Genomic DNA, 24120 nt, shown 5'->3' on the forward strand with positions numbered 1-24120 from the left:
AGGAAAATGAAAGTTTGTTTTGGGGAATACCCTATGATTACCTAATAATACTAAATAAAGGCAACAGTAGTATACCGCTGTTCAAAACTCGTAAATAGATGGACAAAAAGCAAAATCGGGGTAACAAACTTAAACTGAGAGAAACGCATTAAATATAATAGAACAACGACACAACATTAAAATGTAACACACATACAGAAACGTACTAAGCATTAGACAAAATCCGACGAGAATAACAAATATAACATCAAAACCAAAAACAGTGTTAACTTTATGAAAGACTTAACATGTAGGCTGATGTATTACTAGTAGCACGGACATACGAAAACTGTTAAATGTATAAGATTTTAAATCTGCTGCTTTTCCCTTCCATTTTGAAGAAAGGACAAAAGTAATATTTGACTTTGCTTATACCAGTTGGCTAACTAGATATGCCTTTTAAGCAAATTATTGCTTAATTTTTGACAAATTAAAAATTAAAATCGAATGTTCTTTACAGGTTTTTTTAACTGTCAAATTATGATCATGATCCTTTTCCAAAACAGTATCTCTCTTATACGAAAGAAAGAAAGAAAGATATATAGGCTATACATGTATATGAATACGTCCTGGTAATATAATGAATTATGGAAAGAGTAATAGGACACATTAAATCAGAAACGCTCATTACATATAATGCATAAGTTTGTGTAAGGGTGAAGCACAAATCTTAAAGAAAATTTATAACTCTAATTGTGAGATACTGCAACCTAATAAGACCTACAAGTGGTGAGGTTCCATCCTTCAAAGGAGATGCACTAAAATCATTAGCATTTCCATTCAGCGTTATACTACTATACTATGACCAGGTAATACTTTCCCCGAAAAAAGATACTGTGGATTCATTTTTATTCGTGGTATACCAATTTTCGTGGGTTTCGTGGGTCACAGCGAACCACGAATTTAAGAATTCAACGAAGAATAATCCCGATAAATGTGTATGGAGTCGGATGTTTATTGCCGGTTATGTTATGCAGTTTTAGTATAGTGTTGACTAGCGATAAACATTGTAACATAACACGTGTTTTTTATTGAAAGAAGATACAAGTAGTTTAATTAAATCAATAATAAATATATCGAATATCAGTGATAATTTACTTTTTAAAATTGATTAAAACTGTTCATGGAAAATAAGTTGTTAATTACTGTGTCATAGTTTGGTTTACTAGTGATTAAAAATCAATAGGATTAAGTACGGGGATATTGCCCGTAGGTAATATTGTTTATGACAGGAACATTTATTTTCACACCTTTTACTTATATGACTGTTTATTATATCGTGATTAGGGAAATGAGCTTTCAATCATAAAGTTTTGATTGCCTTATAGAATTCCGACAAGCATTTATAAATTGTAAAACAAACAAATAATTAGTTGTCTCTGTCCATTTATTGTAATAGAAGTTTTCAATGAACACTTTAACCTAAAATGACCACGCGAGGATTTTGACAATTCAAAACTTTTTCAATGAATTCCTTCTTTGTTGTTTGTTTTATTATTGATTAAACCAAGGAGGTCATATGATCTCCTAAATCAAAAACAAATCCACGAATTACGTATCTGATTTTTTTTTTGTTATCAGCGATCCACGAATTTACGTATACCTCGAAATGTCTTTTTTTCTCTGTCCACGAAAATTGATACCCACGAAAATAATTGAATCCACAGTAGCAATAGTATTAGAGCATCACCGTACATTTTAACGTGGAATGAAAGTAAACAGCAGCCATCGACATTCTTGAAGTGTTTAACCAACTTCTTGTAATGCAGTGTCCACTACTGTCAATAACCATAAACATGGCCTTCTGTAAAACCTTTAATTGCACTATCTAGTTGTTAACAAATGTCATATAGAGTACAATCCATAGAAAAGCTTCTTTCATTAAATGTAAGTGTGCACTCATGCAGATGGTCCGATGATCCCAAAATATAGTTAGTGTGATAGGGGAAAAAAGCACAAAATCCACTATCATAGATATTATATTAAGCTACTTTTGTATACATGTGCAATTTCAATGATGACCACCACACATGATCACGCACCAGAGCTGGCTAATATTACATATGCATTCAGTTTTCTTACGTGTCACTCCGAATGTCTAACAATGATTCAATAGCCTTACAATAATTACTATTTGCAGCAACTATCAATAGAAAATTAGCTGAACATGCGCAATGCTTTCGAAAAATGTTAAGAGATTGATATAACGGTAAAAAATTCAAAAATAACTTTTTAAAAATTAAGTAAAATGTAAAAAAAACATTTTTTTTTTGCTCTGCCTTCGATATTACGAGCTGAATAACGAATGAATCTTAATTATTATAAGTTTGGTTTAAAATTTTTATTTATCGAATTTGTATTCTTATCTTGATTATAAATCAAACAAACAAAAAAATAAAGAAAAAGAATGTACATATCATTAATTTCCTGTATTGTTACTTTTAAAAACTTGAAAACATGTCAAAATGATGGTTTTGAGACACATATTAAACAAAAGCCTATTAACTGTTCGATATCACTTCGATAAAATTGATTGCCAAAAAAAAAGATGTTCTATTGTTTTAATTCAGAGTGTTTTCCGTTTAGCTTATTTGACATGTATGATAAAAAGGAAAATTGAAAGTTCTAACAAATAAACCGACAATTTAGGGTTTTAACATAACTATTATAGTATTCAATGAAATAACTGAAATTAAAATATCTGACAAAAGTGACGATTTAACATTCCCATAATATGCTCATTTTATGACGAAAAAGGTCCTCTTGTCGCATCCAATGACGTGTTCCTTTTAATTTGGGTTCTAAATAAAAATTGATAAGATTTTGTTTTTTGCTAGAAATTATTTTATATCCGACTTTTTTCAATAGTAAAATAAATCATATAAACACGTGTTCGAGATATAGATAAAAAGATGTAGACCAATGGTTTTCTGCTATTGACACACAAGATGGCAGAAGATAACCGATCTTCCTTAATAACATTAATCATGTTAATACTGCATTGACAGAAACATTTTACAGGGTTGCAAATTCCAAATACTTCTGATTACTTTCCAAATATATTTGTCGTTGTTATCAGCATCTTAGCCATAAATAAAACATGTCAGGTACTTAAAGAATGAGACAGTTTATTGGCACTTCCCCATATATTTCAATGTCATAAATAGATTCAAACAATGAAAAAAATATATTTTCTTCTGTATGCAAGTTTCCCTGATGGAGGGGCTTCAAACATCATTTTTGTGCAATACAAGGTACAGATATTTGGACTTGGTTAGCCAATGATGCAGATAAAAAAGGTTTCAAAGGTAAACAACAAAGGATTTATAAGTAAACACGACTAACGAAGTGGGGACTATGAAATTTTTAACACAATTCATGTTAGCATAGTAAATTCGGATGTACTTTCATTTGAAAAAAAAACAACGTGTATTTGTTTTTTTTCCGCAAATAACTTTTCAAAAAATTCAATTTGCTATGATTTGTTCCAATATAAATCGTTTCCATTTTGCTATTTTCCGCTTCATGTAGTACTTAGCTATAAACAAAAAGCCATGTGTTCAAATAATTATTAAATCACTCTTCTCTGATTTTTCAATTTACCTAAAATATCTTCCTATTCCTTGTTTTGACAGCTAACATATTTACTTGATTTTCTGTTTCGTCCCTTTCGCAATAATCATATTGTATGTTCTGATTCGTGTATCAATAGTTTTTGTCATATTAAAATGTTTCAATATTATTTCTTTGTATTTGTCCTGTAATGCATGAAAATGAAATAGTGTTTGTATCTCATAGCAGTGATTGATTTAGCACCAATTTAAACAACAGTAATAACCAGGGACGGAAATCAATTTGGACTCAAAATGTTATTCAAAGCTATTCTGATAAAAAAGAACTTAATTTTAAAACAAAATATGATTTGAAATTGATTTGCCCCATTGCATTTGGCGTCCATTATCTAAAGTAAACCCATTTGTTATAATGATCCATGAATAAACATGATTTGTGTTTAATCTTTTTAACTAATTAACACCACGATACGTCTGGATAGTAAAGTATTAAACAAACAATATTAAGGCACTGGTTCTTTTGTTAATACTTTCTCCATATGACGCAGTTTAATATTCTTAAGGGAAACGTTTCAATGAATAAATTAAAAAAAATATATAATTCGATTTAAAGGGCTCGACCATTAAATCGCGTTATCAGCGGAAAACCAGCAATAGTTCATTAGCAGGTCAAAGCAGACGTGCATGTCTAAATTTATTACACTACATATAAATTAACTGCTCTTGCACTCTCATCACAAATATTGCAAACGCTATCTTCAAGGATTAATATTGATCTAAGGTCAGACTATTGATTTAACTTATTATACACATGATTACTTGATACCCACCCAGCTTCTCCCTTTTATTTTCAATACTGCTGTTTTTGTTCTTATTTTACAGATTTATGTGTGTTGTCTGTACATATACTTCAACTTTAAAGAAAACCTGTCCCGGCTTCTGGATTTGTTTGTGTTTATGTAAACACAATTAACCGAACTACGACCTCCATATGGTGAAGTGATAATGTTTGACAATAATAATGCACTGACCAAAGATGATTTTATGACCGTCTGTTGCCAGAGGTCATGAACGGCGGACTTTATAGGCTGCACCAGTACCAATAACTTGATTTATTATTATTTAATTTAGAACATTAATCCATTTCTTCATTTACACTTCAAACGTAGTTTTTCATGTTGATTTTGGACATCTGTTGCCAGGGTTCAATTCAGCACACTATTAATTCATAATTTCATTACATTTTAGTTTTATTTCAATTTTAATTATCTATTATATTTTGAAGATTTGATTTATAATTTTAATTTACGGTTACCCAAAGACCCTTTGTTCATGGGTTGGTAACCGACAGAAGCCGTGATCTTACTTCGCCAATAAATATATATTATTTTTAACATGTGTTATCATGGTTATCTCTTATAACTACCATCGACACAACTCTGCAATAGAATGACATTAACGTTATCAAATGTAGATTGCTGTACTATCTTAAACAATAAGCAAACCAATACCATAAATTATTCAATTAAAGTAGATGTTTTATCTTTTCTTGAACTTTGTCATCGATTTCAATATTTTGATTTTGAATTGATACCTTTGCTAGAACATTTGCTTTAACAGGGAATATGAACTACAAGGTGGACTAATTCTGAATTCAATAAAATCCATTGTGACTCATTTGAATGTACATGAAGTATGGGTTCGAAATATTGCGGAACATATTTCAATCTTTCAGTTCAGCAGCACACGTGGTACATTGTGTAGTGAATCGACATTTGTAGATTGTTTTAAAAGATGGAACAATTATTGCGAAGTGTGTTTCTTTCCTTCGGAAAAATTGAACCTCGAATGTTTAGAATTAAATTTCGACAAAGACATGTGAAATATTCTGGTCATCACGTCAACCAGTATAGTACCGTAATCCGTAGGCCTCGATTGACCACAATAGTCACTATGAACATTTAAACATTTCGAATAGATTGCGACATCTTTCAGTTCACAATAACCTTGAAAATCCTTCATCGAAAATAGTTTGTCGTCGTATATTTAGAACGTCACAATTCTCATGGTTTCTTAATAGATATTCCATCTTTCATTTTATGTACAGTAAATGATAAACCTTCTTGAAACCACTAGTATCAGGTGAAAAAGTGTTGTTTTTGTTTGCTTCTGTTTACATGTACTTTCTTCGTCATAAAAAAATCAACAATCTTTTCCTTTTAACACATCATTATTTCTATGTTTTTTATAGCGGTGTTTGTGTTTTATTTCAAGATGTTTGATGTTTCACGTAGTGTTGCCATGTTAGTGATATTTTTTAAAATATTATCATATAAACGGGAGGTTTGGCTAGCCATAAAACCAGGTTAAACTCAGTATTTTTTTCTTACCAATGCGAGAATATGGCAGTTGTTATTAAATAGTTCGTTTCTGTGTATGTTGCAATGACGTCTGTTTTATTGCAGCTCATTGTTCCCGTTGTTCATTTGTTTTCCTCTTATAAACTGATATGATCAATTTGTTTGTAAAGTTACATCGACTTTCTTTTCGGTATCGGTACATTGTCATTCTGTTTTCATACTGAGGTATTTTCGATGTAATTTCGATTCGAGGATTAGTTTTAGTTGCATTTGTCGGTCTTTTATAATCTAAATAAACAGTTATAAATATGGTTGCATTTTGGTCAAGGTTTACATCGTTATAGCATGCACATGTCGGCGTTTTGTTCAAGAATATGGTTGAATTTCTGAAATTGTTTATTATCCCACCCCATATTTTATTGATTTGTATTAACATATTAGTGTCATAGATCAAATTTCATTCGTACAGTGTATACGTATACGTACATGTATATTCACTTGTTTGTTTTCATATGTCTTTTGATTGAGTTAAGCCATTTCAATTGATATTTTATAGTATGTCTTTCTATTTTGTGAAGTAACACTATTGATCTAGGTAAGGGTGAAGGTTGGTACCTAATAAAACGTTTTAACCTTTGTCTTTAATTAATTCCATTTAGTGCTAGTGTTACAAATGATAACTTGGAAGGAGATAAGCACTCATACTACATATTCTTTTGCCTATTATATTTGACATTGTTTCACTGTGTGTTTCATTGTTTCAAGACCCATTGGTGGCCTTCGGCTGTTGTCTGCTCTATGGTCGGGTTGTTGTCGCTTTGACACATTCCCCATTTCCTTTCTCAATTTTATTTAATATTGATTCACTTATAGGGTCTTTGCATCGGAACTAAAAAAAAACAGTTGTTGGCATGGCACGGGTTATGTTCTTCTCATATATGTTATGATGGTATGATACTAAACTCCTAACGGGAGAGATTGTGCCTGATATTCATATGATGAAGACATAATCTTTCAATCAGTGTAATTGAGGTCTGGAGCTGGCATGTCAGTTAACTGCTAGTAGTCTGTTGTTATTTATGTATTATTGTCCTTTTGTTTACTTTCTTTTGTTACATCATTTGACATCGGACTCGGACTTCTCTTGAATTGAATTTTTATGTGCGTATTGTTATGCGTTTACTTTTCTACATTGGCTAGATGTATAGGGGGAGGGTTAAGATATCATAAACATGTTTCACCCCGCCGTAATTTTGCGCCTGTCCCAAGTCAGGAACCTCTGGCCTTTGTAAGTCTTGTATGATTTTTAATTTTAGTTTCTTGTTTATAATTCGGAGTTTAGTATGACGACCATTATTACTAAACTAGTATACATATTTTTGAAGTGGCCAGCTGAAGGACGCCTCCGGGTGCGGGAGTTTCTCGCTACATTGAAGACCCATTAGTGGCCTTCGGCTGTTGTCTGCTCTATGGTCGGGTTGTTGTCGCTTTGACACATTCCCCATTTACTTTCTCAATTTTCTTTTTCTTCTTAATTTATTCTAGCGGTAATAAAAGTTAGTATAAAGCAGCAAAAGAAAAAGTTAAAGACTGTCAGGAATATGTTAAAATACAGTTGAGACGAACTTTATACTGTCGGGATAGTGTCGAGACATGTTAAAACATCTTTACGATCGTCAGGAATGTGTCGAGACATATTCAGTCATCTGTAAAACTGTCAAGAATGTGTCAAGACTTATCAAGACAAATTAAGACAGTCTAGAATTGCTCTAGATAATAAAGACTTTTATTTTAGACTGTCGAGAAATTTTTGGACAATGTTTATACGGTCAAGACATACATCGAGTAAAATCAATTAGTGAAAAAGATAGTCGCGAGTAATGTCTAGAATCTTAAGTACATATTTAAGACAAATTCATATTTTGTACAAAATTGGTTTTTTCGGACTGTTGTAGTGAATGGAAGATATTGCCCTATACTTAATTTATTTAACTCAAACTAATTTGATTAGAGTTCGGTATGCTCCAATGATATATCATTTATCATAAAAAAAAATGTGTACTCATCACACAAAACATATTTTCTTGTAACGTGTGACAATCTTCAATGTGTTATTTTCATTCTAATCAAAACAAAAGATTTTACATTTGTTTTTTAATTTAGCATGCATACCAATTAAACGCACATTGTAAAGAACCAACTAAAAATGGATATTGAAAGATTATGTAAATAAACGTTATCTCTAGATCAATTACCTGTAAACTGAAACGACACGAAATGAACTACAAGACGCTACAGGTTCTATTGACAAACAGTTTTTCTTTTACTGTAATTTATATAAAACGCTTTATTATACATTACAAAACACTGTTGTCTTTCTCTAAAAAGATTTCAAATATATTTACAATTCAACAGGAGTATTAAATGAATTCAAAGTACCTACTTTTAAATCAAAAGACATAAAATATGGAGTTATATTTACAGTTTTATCAAGTTTAAGATCTTCATTCAGTTCATTGTTAAACTACAGCGCCAAGTTCGTCACTCTGCATACACGATTCTAAGCCATATATCAAAACTAACAAAGATTAAAACTAGGCATGCAGTGAAAAACGTTGTTATCGATCTTAGAATTTTATCTAAAGCTATACTAACATCTCTCCATTTAATCTCCGGTGTCATTATTTCGTCTTTCGCAGCTTTTTCATGGTTTTCCGAATTAGTTTTCTCATATTCTTGATCATAAATGTCCACCATTTTAGTATTATCTGTATTTGGTGTGTTCAGGTTTGAAATGGTATCTAAGGTATCTGAGTCTATTTGGAGCGTTTTGTGTCTTTTGAGAACAATCAAAGTAATTCTTTTAAGAAAATTCGGAACTTTCTTCGTAGTCGAACGATGATACAGGAAGATAGTTATAATTATACCAAGTACTATTAAACAACTATATATCAACTCTAAAAATACGAAAATATTAAAATAAGAGAGTTTATTATCTGTTGATGGTAACACTTCAAGAACCGTTGTCAAAAAAACAATTAACATTAGCAAAAGACTTGTTCCAAAAGACAATCGTTCACCAGATTCGATTGGCACAAAAAATGACAGTCCATTCACCACAGTTATGATCATGATTGGGAACACTAAATTTGTTACAAAAAATATAGGTTTTCTTTGCAAAATAACCGCAAAATTTACTTCCGAAAAGCTGTCATCTTCCCAATTATGTGTGACAAATGATGAAATAGTCCATTCAGAATTGGGATACGTATATTCATTCACAATAGCTTCATCTGATTCAGTTGTTATTATATTAATTCCATGAAATGAATCAATGGTCACAACAGTAATATCACAAGTATGCACATCTAATGGGTAATACGTCACATCCGTCTTACAAGTGGTCTTTAAGACAACTAAACACGTCATGATTGCCTGACCATACCGGTCATAAGTAACGTATGACATTTCACTATCTAATGTACTAAGAAACTGGTAGATCGAGGCAATATTTGCTATGTTTCGAATATATATCTTTGGAAGCCATACATGGTGCATACCAATGTTTGTATCATTTATATCTACGTAACTGGAGTTTCGCCATCTCGATTCAATGATTTCGTCTTTCCATCTAATTATGAAAGCTGCACTAAATGTCATGATTCCAGACACAGGATGAAAATCAATAACGGAGTTTAGAAATAAATCTAAGGTAACATCGACAGGCTCACTTTGATTAAAACGTGGCGTCAGTATCCTGGAATAATTTTCCAATAAGAGCGCGTGCAAATTTTGAGCATCCTCGTATCCAGAAATTTCTGTCCCTGAAAATGTAGCGACAAACAGCAAAATATAGATTGAAATTACAATTAAATTTTCTGATTTTGGTAGCATTTTAGAGTGATACACTAACAAGGCCATATGCGCAGAAAACTGTTCAGACAGTCTTATATACGTGATGCAGGACAGCATCAGAAGGTATTTGACTTTATCAGGAATTATGTTGACTTAATCTAAATCAAGCTTTAATGGAGGTAAATATTTATCGTTCACAGTTTTATTGCTGAACAAACATAATCATGCATTCCTTTTTTTCCTAATGGATTTCTGTTATTCAAATTACAAAATGCAGTTCTATATCTTTAATGAATTATATACAATAAGGATGAAACAAACACACACACAAACAGATAACAAAGACTAAGCTTTGATACGCATGCCCAATCCATCATATTCGACGTAGAAAACTAGCGGACTGAAGAATGTACAAATTTTTTTAACGAAAAACAAATATGATATACAACAACAAATGGCAACCTCTAAATAACAGTCCCAAGAATTTCGACAAGCCATACATAATGGTGCGCGGTAAGACATGTTTGCTATAATTTAACCCTTCAATAACTTGTTGTGAACATTTATTATTATAGAATCGGCTTATTTTTAACAGACCAAGATTCAGTAGGAAGAGTTGAGATCTGAAAATATGTTTAATGCATTGCCTCCATGTTTAACCTCGTCTAATTCTATATGTGCTGATCCAAAGTCAGAAGCCTGTAATTTCAGTTGTTGTCTCTTTATCATATTACTTTTGATTTGGGCTTCTCTAATGAGTCAACCCGATAGTAAGATGAGTACTGGTTTCTGTCATATTGACATTTAAGTTTAAGCAATACGACGGGTGTCACATGTTGAGCAGGATATGCTTACCTTCTTGAGCACCTGAGATCACCCCCAGTTTTTGGTTGAGTTCATATTGCTTAGTCTCTAGTTTTCTATGTTATGTTTTGTGTACTATTATTTGTCTAATTGTCTTTTTCTGTGTAAGCCATGGTGTTGTCAGTTTATTTTTAGATAAATGAGTTTGACTGTACCTCTGGTATCTTTCTTCCCTCTTTTAAGATCATGTATCGTGGATCATTTTCAAGTTAAAAGTATGAGAGTATCCATCACATACCCAGATTTAAGGGAATCGATTGAGATTTTAAAACCTAGATTTACCCCTCGAATGCGAATATTCATGTTGGAAGTCAAGAGTCGCGTCAATGTCATTTTATATTATCGAAATATGTTTTGATTAGTCATTTAGGAATTCACCGATGCTAAGAAATCATTTTAAGCTCCTGTTAATTTTTTAACTACTATTTTTGGACTATTGAAATAGACAACTATATACTTAATATGTTTTGTATTTATTGCCACTGTCTCATTGAAATTGACAAATGACATATGAAGTAAAAATACAGGTTAAAGTACTCAAACACAATTATTTGATTTCACTAAATGTTCATGTACCTGTTCATCGTGAGGAATGTCGTTAGTTTTTTAGTCGAAATATTGCGGTTTCTTTTGACATTGAGAAAATGTGGTTTTGACTGCAGATCTTTGAAAGCTTTTTATATTATTCATATATTTTAATATCAATGGCTCTTTTACACTTGACTTGTAAAAAAACTATTGTTATTAAAGCTCGTTTTTTCCTCACTACAATATTTGTCTAAAGAAGAATCAGTATGATTATATAACATAAATTTGTCATTAAAACCGAATAAGACTGACATAAATATTATAGGATTAAGGTTCCACTAAAGTCAAAATATAGGACACTGCAGAAATATCTAAACTTTGCCTGTATTTTTCTACCTATAATGAATAAAGTCCTAAACTATGGGAACAAATGTTCATTTAAACATACTTAACATATACACACTGTCAAATTGTAAATAAACTTGAATTTTTAATGTTGTGGCCAAACCGGTTTTGAGGGTGAACACTAAATTTTCCAAAAAATCTGGAGGCCTGTGAGATGACTTAATTTGTATAAAATTGGTATAGGCGAATACTATTACATGCATTGCAGTACAAGCTAGTGTTTATTTGTCAAATAAATTAGTTGCAATGACATTTTTGTCCAATTTCTGTATTGTATCTTTGATATTCGTTCATTTAGATACATGAATTTAGCTGAAACTCGTAAATCAATACATTTTCTTAAAAAATCAACATTAGCTTGTACTGCATTGTGTGTTACAGTATTCATTCATACCAATTTTTAACGAATTTAGACATCTCTCAAGCCTCCAGATTTTTTGGAAAATTAAGTGTTCACCCTCAAAACCGGTTTGGCCACAACATAAAACATTCAAGTTTATTTACAATTTTGACAGTGTGTATATGTTAAGTATGTTTACATGAACATATGTTCCCATAGTTTAGAACTTTATTCATTATAGGTTGAATATTACAGGCAAAGTTTAGATGTTTATGAAGTGTCCTATATTTTGACTTTAGTGGAACCTTAAATCAGTTTTTGAAGGAATTTTATTGGTGTATTAACTAGACAAATTCGCCCAAGAACAAATAAAAGTCCGAAAGACTTAAATGATATGTTTTTGAGTGACTTGGTCCAGTTCATACACCAATAAATTACTTTAAAAATGCGTATAGAGTCATATAGTTCTTCAAATATGGAAAATTTCTTATTTCGTATCCTTTATCCCACATGAATTGTATATTTTTGACATTGAATTGACCTGGCGCATGAATATATTATTTAGTAAACGCATAATCAATAAAACTACATGAAATGGACTATCTTTAAAAATTATTTAAAAAAGTCACTTATTTTCTTTCAAAAAATGTTTTTTTTTGTGATTATTATATTATTTTTCCTATCGAAGGTCGGTGAATTTCTCGCAGCACTCCGGCTTCCTCCACCAATAAAAACTGGCCTCTACGAAATAACCTAAATGCTGTGCTTAAAATTCGGCGTTAAACACAAAAAAAAAAAATAATCCAACATCAAATATTATTTAATTTGACAATGAAAGCGAAGTGAAAATAAATATTTCTAACCCATTGATCCTTTTTTTTTTTACCGCCGCCATTTTTTTTTACTTTGGCGACAAAAAGTAGTTCTGTCATTGTTTCTGTCGGTTATCTATCGAACAAATATGACAACGTCAAGATTCACTACCGAAAGCCCTCTCGACAGGGCATGTTAACTTATTTCCTAATATGCAAATCATATAAGAATTATAGTTAAGTGGAACTTATTCAAACTTTACAAGCACGAAAAATTGATCCTGACGCGATTATAGTTATTTACCGACGTACCATATATCTGTATTGTAATTTACGGACTAGAAGAAAAAAAATTAGTACATTAAATTATATTGCCTCTGCGAATTCTTATCAGATCACCGTTTGTAATTGCTTTTGCACTACCAGTGTTATTGTTAAAAACGTTATTAAAAAAAAAAAAAAGAAAAAAGAAAAAGATTCATCTCGGGAGAAATGAGTGATCTGTATGCTGGAGATTCTTATTTACAATTTCTCTTTTTTACCTTTTAAGTAAAAACACTTTATACTGGATAGATTTTTTTTAATCGATCTGATGAAAATGAAATGGCAGGAAATGTATATAAAACACAAAAGCAATATGAACTGGTTCAAAACAGAACAATGTCAGACACTTATTATCAAATATTGTAATGACTTGGCCAAGCGAAATTCCTTGGAAAACATGTATATTTTCATTCAAGTACCTGTTATCGGCTATGATTCGATTTTGGCTATTTTAAAGTTTGACACCGGTTCTCACATTTTTAATTCAATTCATTATGCTTTCACTTTCAGTGTCCTATTCATTCCGTTTACCCAGTGTTCAGCCGTTTTTATTGTTGTATAATTGAGATAACTTATGTAGTTAACTTTCACTTTCACTTCAGAATGGCCATTGCCGGCACAATGATTTTAGTGTAATTATTATGCAAATTAGGTGAACTGTGTGTAGCCTCAGGTGAACTTAATGTACCACTATCGTAAAACAGTATATGAATACTATAGCGGTCGTAGATTGATTATTACAAGATTATTGTATTAAAACGATATTGATTATGATTGTAAATTGTACTAAGATGATATTTATGTTCCGTAAACATATTGCTTACGTTCTAATGTACTTAATTCCAGCAATCGGGGATTCTTTTCCGTACTTGTCAGGCCCGTTCCTCGTTGCCCGTTCGTTCCTCAGTTAAGAATCGTTCGTTACCCCGATAGCTCCGTCGGGTATATAAAGCTTGCACCTGTTTGTCAGGGGCTCTTCCTCCTTAGTCAGACCTATAGATAGGTTGCCAGATTTTCGATCAGTTTATACTGTCGAATATTCAATATTCGCTGAAGTTTAGCATATTTTTATCATGTATTTCATGAGATTTTAAGTAGTTTTACTGCAGTTTAGAACACTTGGACGTTTTCTGTTCATTATAAGTCTTAGTATTTTAGAACTTAGATCAAAATCAAAAATGGATTTAATATAATTGTAAATATAAATAGCGAGTCTATTTATTCAGGCTAGTTTTCATTTGCTAACCTGTTTCTTTGAGGTAAACGGATTAAAGTTACGTGCCTTCCCCATTCCCCTTTTCCCCTCCCATTTTGTTAAGGACAGTTTGTTAATTATCCTGTTTGCTGGGATTTTCAAGCATTCAGAGAGAATATTTGTAAATCCTGTATATTTGTTAAGCTAAAAATTGCAAGAAGCTAGAATAACTAAACTTCACTTTTTAACTACTCTCAATCTCAGTGATTGCAGTTTGTCTACCTGTGCTTACTCCAGGAGGCTGAATTCTATTAGATAATATAACAAAGTACTATTATTTTTAATGAATGATTCATTAGAAGATGGCATAGATACGATATATGATAATGTTGTAGCATATTTAATAGTTGATTAAACACTGTGACAAATAATTTATATAAAAACTGTGTAATATTGTTTACTGAACCATTCATGAATTTACTGATAATACATCTTTATGCTCATAATTATCTTACTTTTCCTTGCTGAAAACGCATAGTACGCCATAGTTGTCCAACTGGTCTGTGGTTGTTGTCATTACACTGTCTCGTGAAAGAATAGATCTTCTTGTTAGACCGAGACAAGAGACTATTCGATTGTCAGATAGATAATATTCATTTGTAGAATATTCTGATGGTACTGTCTTGAAAGTTTCCACTTCTTGAGTGTTAGTTTATATGTGATTCCAAGTTAGAGGTGCAGCCTCTATTTTACAGTGTCATGCTGTTCTATAAACTACACGATAGAAAGTGCGTTTAGATACACAGACTATTACGTAATTGAATATTCCCTACCGCTATTGTTCTCCCTATTTGAGTTTCTTGTTAAATATAAAGTGAAGTTAATGTGTCAGAAGTATTTTAACCCTGTTGGTCTAGTAATATAAAGTACACACGTGTTTAAACCATTCTCTGTTTTAGACTAGCTTATTCTAGTCTATTAAGGTCCCCTGTGTACCTGTAAACACAGGTGGTGGCAGCAAAGTAACAAGACACCCGTTTGGCCAGTTATTACAATATTTGATGTAGTCGTTAATTTGTATCATATGAATATACGTGTTCTTGTAATTCTTGATGATGTAAGACTAGGGTACGATAAATAAGTTATACAAATATTAAACACATACATTTAAAGGGCCAAACTGCATTTAAGTCAGATTCTTTGCAAAACTTCTCTAATGACTCTTCTGGTGTTTTGCAGGTTTCCAATGTATTATTCTCCATTATTTTATTTGTTATTTAATCCCACATCTAGATTTTCTATGTTATGCTTGTGTGCTGTTACTGCTTAGAGTCTAAAGAGCTCTAAGTGACTACCCGAAATGTCTTGGGACTTTTTCAAGATATTATATTTGATAGAAATAAATACAACTTTTCTTAGTAACATCATTACTCTAGCAGATTTTGACAGCAAGGTCTTAAACTATATCATTCACCCGCGTGACAATATACCTTATAGCACCATCAGCTGGGGATATGACACTTTAGATATTATGAATTTGGTTCGCCTCCCTTTGCACAGAATCCTAAGTTTTCAGAGATCATTTGAAATATTGGATTGCTAAAAATAAATAATTATTGTTTATACCATATTATTGTAGACAAGAGCTGAACTTTTTAAATTATTGTTAAATTACACATACATCCACAAACATGACAAATGCATTTTCACAAAAAGATCTGATATACCTTCTTTTTTCGTGTAAACATTGTTTAATTTTTTTTATCAGGATCTAGTTTATTTAAAAAATAATATTTTCAAATTATTAGTATTTTCTTTACATTGTCTTCGTTGTATTTTTAAAAATAGTATGTAAACTATAAGCTACATGAAAATGTTAATATTGTTGTGATCCGAGCATATAATTAATAATATAAGAACAATATATATGAAACTCACCAGGGTTTATTCAGGTGATACAGCAATTATACATAAAATACAGTAATAATAGAAATAATTAATGCAATCAATAATGTCAATACATGTGGTTAAGGTGAAGAGTTCGGAATCTGTGTTCTGTGTAAAATGTACTACGTCACGGATACATGATAAGGCACATATAAAACATGGACTGGTTCAGTACTGTATATTGGTGTTCAGCACCACAATCGCCCCATCTCAGTAGAACCAGACCAGGGGTAAACAAAACGACTAGAAATAACGCACTGTCTGTGAAAGTTATCCATATAGTAATTTTGGAATAAACGTGGTATCATTTTACACATACAGTTGCACAAAAGTTCATGAATAAATCCACATCATAAAAGTTCTATATTCCTTTAAACATGTTAGATACCAGTTAAGTTTCAAAGTTCATAAAATACACAAAATAAATAGAGTTAAGAATAAGATATGTTTTTTCCTCTCTGGAAACATAATATAATACGGTATATTATATAGTTCGACAAAGTAACGCAATTTTATAAACGAAATAACAAGATAATGAGTAAGACGACGGAAACTATTATATTGGTATACATCCTTAGTTTGGAATCTAAAAGATATGTTATACACTGTCATTAACTGTTAACATTAACACAGAAGACGGAATATTCATAAAACAACTCAAGGCAATGGCAATCACTGATAGGTTCCACGGGTAGTTTACGTGACAGCGTACGAACGGAAATTCTTGAGGTTACGATTGGTACTTCATGAAAGTGTAAAGTTCTCTCTGTAAAATGTAATGCAAGAGATCTTCAAGAGTGGAATATTCTAATAGTATTGTGCTAATTTGATGGAGTGAATCCACTATAAGCTGGCACCAACGAAGTATATGGTCTTCGTCAAATGCGGAACGTTCTTCTCTATGTTCAACTGCATGTTGGTGGGTCAAAGGACCTGTCCGAACTTTACAGCTCCAGGAGGTCGTGTGTGGTTCAAAATACCATGACAAAGTTGTCTTTAAGACGTGTCAACCCATTTTTACCTGTGTTACTAATCCACACACAAAACACTGATGTGGTCGACTTCTATATGAAATGATGAATTTATGGTCAATTGCTGCTGAAATAGATGCAGTAACAGAGGATTATGTGGGACCTGGGGCCCCTGAAGATCTCTGTTGGAAGACTTCCTTTCCATGTATTTTACGGTTATCAGATGTGTGCACCAAGTCCAATACTGCAGTGCACGCTTTCAAAATATCAAGTCTAGTTTCGGTCATATATATCATACACACATCTAAATGCGTAGTGATATGTCCAATTGAAATGGTAGTGTTTGTGACAAAGTTGCAACTAACTGGTTGAGGTCTAATTCCCTTAATAAGTACATGTTCACGATTTACAGGAGTGTTTAAATTGCATGATCTGCTTAGTAAAGATATAGCAGCAGTATCAATTATATTCTGGACTGATATATAATTTACTGCAAATATCAGACCACATATACCTACAGTCTTAATAACGAGATCTTGTAGGCTCTCTTTCTCGAGGGTCAGAAGTGAGCCTAATGACCTCACCCTGTCTTGTTTAAATATTGATCTTCTGGTGTATGCGAGGACGAGATCCTCTGGAAAGATGGTGATATGTTGGGGTGCTCTTCATAAGGTTTAGGTCTTCTTTGGGGTGACGGAAAACGTGAATTCAGAGGACTCCGGAAATTTGATTGTGACAATGGTTGGGTTGTAGATATGTTACTCCTTCTATCTTTTAATAACTGACCAATTATAGACACTAAGTCTTCAATATTAGATTTTAAAGATCCATCTTCTTTATCAAACCTCTGATTGTATTGCAAGGCCGAGGGCCTCGGAGAATGATCAGAATTACCAACATCAGAAAAGGTAACTTGTCGTTGGGTATATAACTGAGAATAAGACTTCCGGGCTCCATAAATGGCTTTCTGATTAGCTAATGAAGACTTGATCCATTTCAGTGATTCGTTTATAGTCCTTGGATTTTTTCTCTATAACGATCCGGGCTGCCTCCTTCTCCTGACATCCACGCAGGGACGCCTCAGTACCTATTTTATCAATGATGGCATTGTTGCTTCGGTAATACCCATCCATTGTCAAGAAATGAACTCGCTCTGCGTATTCCTCTATTGTCTCTCCGTCCAACTGCCTGATGTACTGTAGCTGTCTTCTTGCTGCAGAAGCTTCCTCCTTCTTACTAAATCGCCTTTTCATATATTTCCGCAAATCGTCATATCTTGATATATGCGATCGTCGGGCATATTCAAGTGCAACTTTAGACAAACAATCTAGAAAACGGCACGTTTTCTTTGCGTCATCCCAGTTACGGCGATTTACAGTTCTTTCAAACTGGTAGTCAAAAGCTTCCCAATGAGGGTTTACCAGAACCAGTAAAGACTGGCATCTTAGGCAGTTGTGAACTTTTGCTTAGTTCTCTAACATGGGACTCCTTCCAACGGGATGATTCCCTGTCTATCGGTTCATCACTTGATGAAGAGGATTCCCTCTGGCAGCGCTTTCTGCCTCTGCCTCTGTGCCTTTCTTGTGTAGCTTCACTTTTGGTCTGATCAGAAGTGTTGTTCACAGACTGTACATGGGAAGGCATAACTACTGGAGTATTCCAATGTACTGGGATTGAAGGAATGTTTGAAGTGTCTTTATTTGATCCTGGATGGAAAACTGCAGTCGATCCATTATTTTGTTGTACTCCCGGTGGTGGAACATTGTAAGACCAAAATGGTGGCTTGTTAGGTATCGCGGAACCTTGAACTATGATTGGGTTATAAAATTACGATGGGGCCAAAGTCCCCTGTCCAGTGTAACCCTGCGATACATTTTTATGTATTTCATTAGTTGAAATATTCGAAGTGGAGGCCAAAGGCCCCTGTCCTTCTTTAGACTGATTGTCCAATTGTCCATGGTGAATGAAGCTTGGTTCAGACTTCACTTCCAAAGTTGACTGAACGGGCACCATGTTAGAAGTAACAAACGGGGGAGCCGAGGGCCCTTGTTCAACATGGATTTCAGTGTTAGGTTTCACATGGTTTAGGTAAGCCGCTTCAGTTGCAGTACTTACTTTCAGAGTGGACGCTGCAGATGCATACATATCGTCCTGTAGACTTGTGTTGGTAGTGTTAGACTCACCTAAACTAGAAAGTCCAGTTGGTTTACTAACTGGTGACACCTTTTAGTTCCAAATTTTTCCTCAGCCTGCTGATTTTTCTGGGCTATCAAAGTATCAATTGTCGCGCCAAACGCACCAAATTTCTTCTCTGATTGTTCAGCCTGTTCATGATGATCATCCTGCAATAATGGCAGTGGGTTTTTAAACTGAATGGTTGACCCCATTAATTGAATTTGCTCCATTTTAGTCATGCGAGCACATAAATTATCAAACTTCTCCGTCATGTTGTCAATTTGGGAGGCTTTCTTGTCTACCTCATGGAGTCCTGATGTGACATTAGAAATATCCTGCTTGAGTTCCCATCTACTTTCTGATATCTCATTGTGCAGTTTCTGGTATATAATAGGGATGTTCTGGTAACTAACAGAAAACCCTGGCCGTTTTTGGCACAACTTTTTTGATCTTTTGGTCCTCGATGCTGTTCGACTTTGTGCTTGTTTCGGCTTTCAAACTTTTGTATCTGGGCGTCACTAGTAGATCTTGTGTGGACAAAATGCACTTCTGGCGTATTATAATTTTGAATTTGTTGCCTTTTGTTGGCTGTTGTTCGTGTGTTTCTTTGTCAATTGTGTTCTCCATTTTATTTATATTGTAGTCCTGTGGTGTTGAGTTGTCATTTTAATGTTATATTTCACATGGCTATAAAAGAGCGAGGTTTGGCATGCCACAAAACCAGGTTCAACCTACCATTTTTTCCTTTAAAAATGTCCTGTACCAAGTCAGGAATATGGCCATTGTTATATTATAGTTTGTTTCTGTGTGTGTTACATTTCAACGTTGTGTCGTTTGTTTTCTCTTATTTTTGAGTGATAATTCACATTGTGATAAGACGTGTCACGGTACTTGTCTATCCCAAATTCATGTATTTGGTTTTGATGTTATATTTGTTATTCTCGTGGGATTTTGTCTGATGCTTGATCCGTTTCTGTGTGTGTTACATTGTAGTGTTGTGTCGTTGTTCTCCTCTTATATTTAATGCGTTTCCCTCAGTTTTAGTTTGTTACCCCGATTTTGTTTTTTGTCCATGGATTTATGAGTTTGAACAGCGGTATACTACTGTTGCCTTTATAAGAATAACATGCCAGGTTCAATGAAATATTTCTTTAAAGTTGACTTTGGCACACCAGTAATGCCGTACACTGCATTAAGGTCTATGAAATGTGAGGCATCTCTAACCTCAAGTATCTGTATGGCCATTTCATTGTCTATACCCTCAACTGATTGAAGTTGATCCAAGGTGGCATCCATAAGTATAATAGGTTTTAACATTCTAAAAATTTGGTTAAACTGTATGGTTTGTTATGGTTGTTATTACAAACTACTAGTAAACTGTTTCGTGAGTATGTTGTCTATGCCTGTACTTTATTTGTGCACAAAACGGTGTTTGTCATCAACCACGATGCCTGTACTGTATTTGTGCACGAAACGGTGTTTGTCATCAACCACGATGCCTGTACTGTAGTTGTGCACGACACGGTGTTTGTCATTAACCACGATGCCTGTACTGTAGTTTTGTCAGAGCATACGCAGAAGTCCAACTTCCGTCCTGCTCATTTTGGACAAGATACAGCTAATGGCTATTCAAAATGGCGACTCACTAAAACGAGAAACTAGACAAGCATAAATTTCAAACAGTGAATATGATGTGTAGTACTGCCTGAAAAAGAAATAAAACTTTCCAAAATTGATGGAGGTTTTAATTTAAAATATAGCCTTGCTATAATTTGCAATGATTTAGTGCAAATGGTGTGAAACGTACCGTGTAGAAGCGGTAGTTTCAAAATCAACAGATTCGAGATGTCGACGACGCCAATGTTGTGATCTGAGCATATAATTAATAATATAAGAACAATATATATGAAACTCACCAGGGTTTATTCAGGTGATACAGCAATTATACATAAAATACAGTAATAATAGAAATAATCAATGCAATCAATAATGTCAATACATGTGGTTAAGGTGAAGAGTTCGGAATCTGTGTTCTGTGTACTACGTCACGGATACATGATAAGGCACATATAAAACATGGACTGGTTCAGTACTGTATATTGGTGTTCAGCACCACAATATTGTTGATTTTATTCTATATAGATCACAATTGCTTAAATACAATCGGTTGGTGTTAGCTTTACAAAGAGTCAAATTAAATATTATTTATTTGTTGAATCAAAGCAAATTGGATTAGACACAGGTAAATCACTAAGTCTTCTCCATATTCAAATATAAAATTAAAACATAATATGATATAGTGGTATGCAGTTACAGCAAACAGTTTATAGAATATAATACAAGCTATCATAGGTTAAAATCATAGAGAAATTGAATACATATTACAACACCAACACTGATTTTGGACTAGGGTTACCATTGACCACAAAAAGCACTGCCTTATAATGGAATTGCAAACTTTAAGACAAAAAATCTCTTCCGCACGGATGATTCCTCTGTTTGAGTTTCAATAAGTAATGAAAAGTTAACAAAACAAAACGGCAAAATTTCTTCTCTTACCATGGCACAAAACAGGGACCGATGATATTTTCTTTTTTTTGGTTAACTGTATACATGTATTTGATATTTGCTGCAAAAGTAAAACGCTAGAACAGCCTGTATAAGTCGTATAGAGCATTTATGAAATCATAATTTTTAAACTATTGGAATATTAGTGAATGTGTCCATACATTGTTACAAGTGGCTGAGATGGCTTCTGGTAGTTGCTCTAGACGTTATTTATTTTTCGATAGACGACGTCGACAGAACTTATTTTTGTAACCAATATTTACAAGATGGCGGCGACATTTTAAAATATAATAATATACACAAAACCTTTATTTGAATGATTATAAGATATATTTGTATCTTATCTTGTGTGTTAACCAAAATATATATTCATGCACCAACTCAATGAACCAAATATACAATTTAACGTTTGGTAGAAGTTAGAAGTGGGGTTTTTAGGTTTCTTTTCTCTTTCATCTTTTCGAAAAGAATTACATGTATATGGATAAAACGTTTTTGAAAGGACTTTATTCATTTATGCTTGTTACTATCCCCTAGTGTGTCTCTTCATGTTTTTTCTTCTAGACTGACGCTTTGATTATTATGTTTTCAAAATATATAGCTTTTTTTGCTTTTGACTGAATCATTTTTGAGTATTTTAAATGTTATAGAATGAAATGAAAGAAAGGCTGCTTACCCTTCCTGTAAATGGAAACTGATAATCTGTAATCATTTCTTACTTTATGTACCCGGGAACAGTTGTCGCCTGCATTTATTTTACACTTACCTGTCATTCGTAAGGTATGCGTTAAGTTAACGGATGCGTTTTTAACGTAGACTTTATGAATTAGCTCCCTAGAACCGGTTCTTTATCTTTTGTTTCGATATAAATATCTGGTTTAATATCATACACAATGGTTAACATTTAACACTAGATTTTTGTTTATGTTTATCTTGTGGTTAAAATCCCTTCTTTAAATCGTTGGTTAAATGCTGCAGATTTAACCTGGCTTCGTGGTTTTAACCCAGGAATATTGTTATCCAAAAGTTTAGTACACGATTGGAAAAATCACTGATTTCAAGTAAAACATACATAGTTTATCGAAATATCCTTTTTGAAAGAACTTATAATTTGAATTAAAAATCCTAGAAATGCATAAAAGTATTCATATAGTATATATATAGTATTTTATAAGATTTAGTGGTAGAAATTGTACACAGGGAAATACATATTTCACAAAGCTTCAATGCATATACTTATTCATGTCAGAATCATTGCACATCATACGTTAAAAGAACACAATGCATATTAACAGATTCCGAAAATTACAAAAATTAGAAAAATAATACACATACGGAGTTCTATGAAACTTAGATTTGTTTGTTAAGATTAAGGGAGAGATTAACACTATTAACCTGTTTTACCTTCGTATCTATATTTTTCACTGTACTTTTTTTCGTTTTCTTAATTTTGATCGATTGTCTTTTCTTTTGAAATATTCAGGAGATAACTGCAATGTTCCTTTGATAAAGGTAGATCAGGGCCAATGGTAGATCTAAATTAAAATCGATAGAAATGGTCTAGTTAGCCGATTGAATTTATGTTATGCTTTTTTCATAAATATAATATGAAGTATGAGTCACGCTACATATTGTGCAAAATTGTAAAATTTTTGTATAGATTATACTTGAAAAAGCAATTGTGTGTGATAGAAAAAATATACTAAACGATATTATGTTAAGATGAAATATGAGAACATAAATATTATAATGTGCATTAAACGCGACTCGTTTTCTTGCTACTTAGCCAAACACGTAAATTACTACCAAATTTCTTATTACATGTAGGATTTTTTGAGTTATTTTCCTAATGTGACACAATTGAAAAAAAAGGAATCATACAAAATATGACCTGTATTTTTTTAAAATCGTTAATAGTTATCAAAGGTACCAGGATTATAATTTATTACGCCAGACGCGCGTTTCGTCTACATAAGACTCATCAGTAACGCTCAGATCAAAATAGTTGTAAAGACAAACAAGTACAAAGTTGAAGAGCATTGAGGACTCAAAATTCCAAAAAGTTGTGCCAAATACGGCTAAGGTAATCTATTCCTGGGATAAGAAAATCCTTAGTTTTTCAAAAAAATTCAAAGTTAAAAGAGACATAATTCTCTTTATTCAAA

The 24120-nt window shown here is 32.8% G+C and overlaps 1 protein-coding gene across 1 annotated transcript in view; it reads left to right on the forward strand.

The window, feature by feature from the left end:
• Positions 1-24120, forward strand: part of LOC143071637 (matrilin-1-like) — a 125033-nt gene that overhangs the window by 98493 nt on the left and 2420 nt on the right. The window lies entirely within an intron of this gene.

The sequence above is a fragment of the Mytilus galloprovincialis genome, chromosome 1, assembly GCF_965363235.1.
Source record: "Mytilus galloprovincialis chromosome 1, xbMytGall1.hap1.1, whole genome shotgun sequence".
NCBI classification, from domain to species: domain Eukaryota; kingdom Metazoa; phylum Mollusca; class Bivalvia; order Mytilida; family Mytilidae; genus Mytilus; species Mytilus galloprovincialis.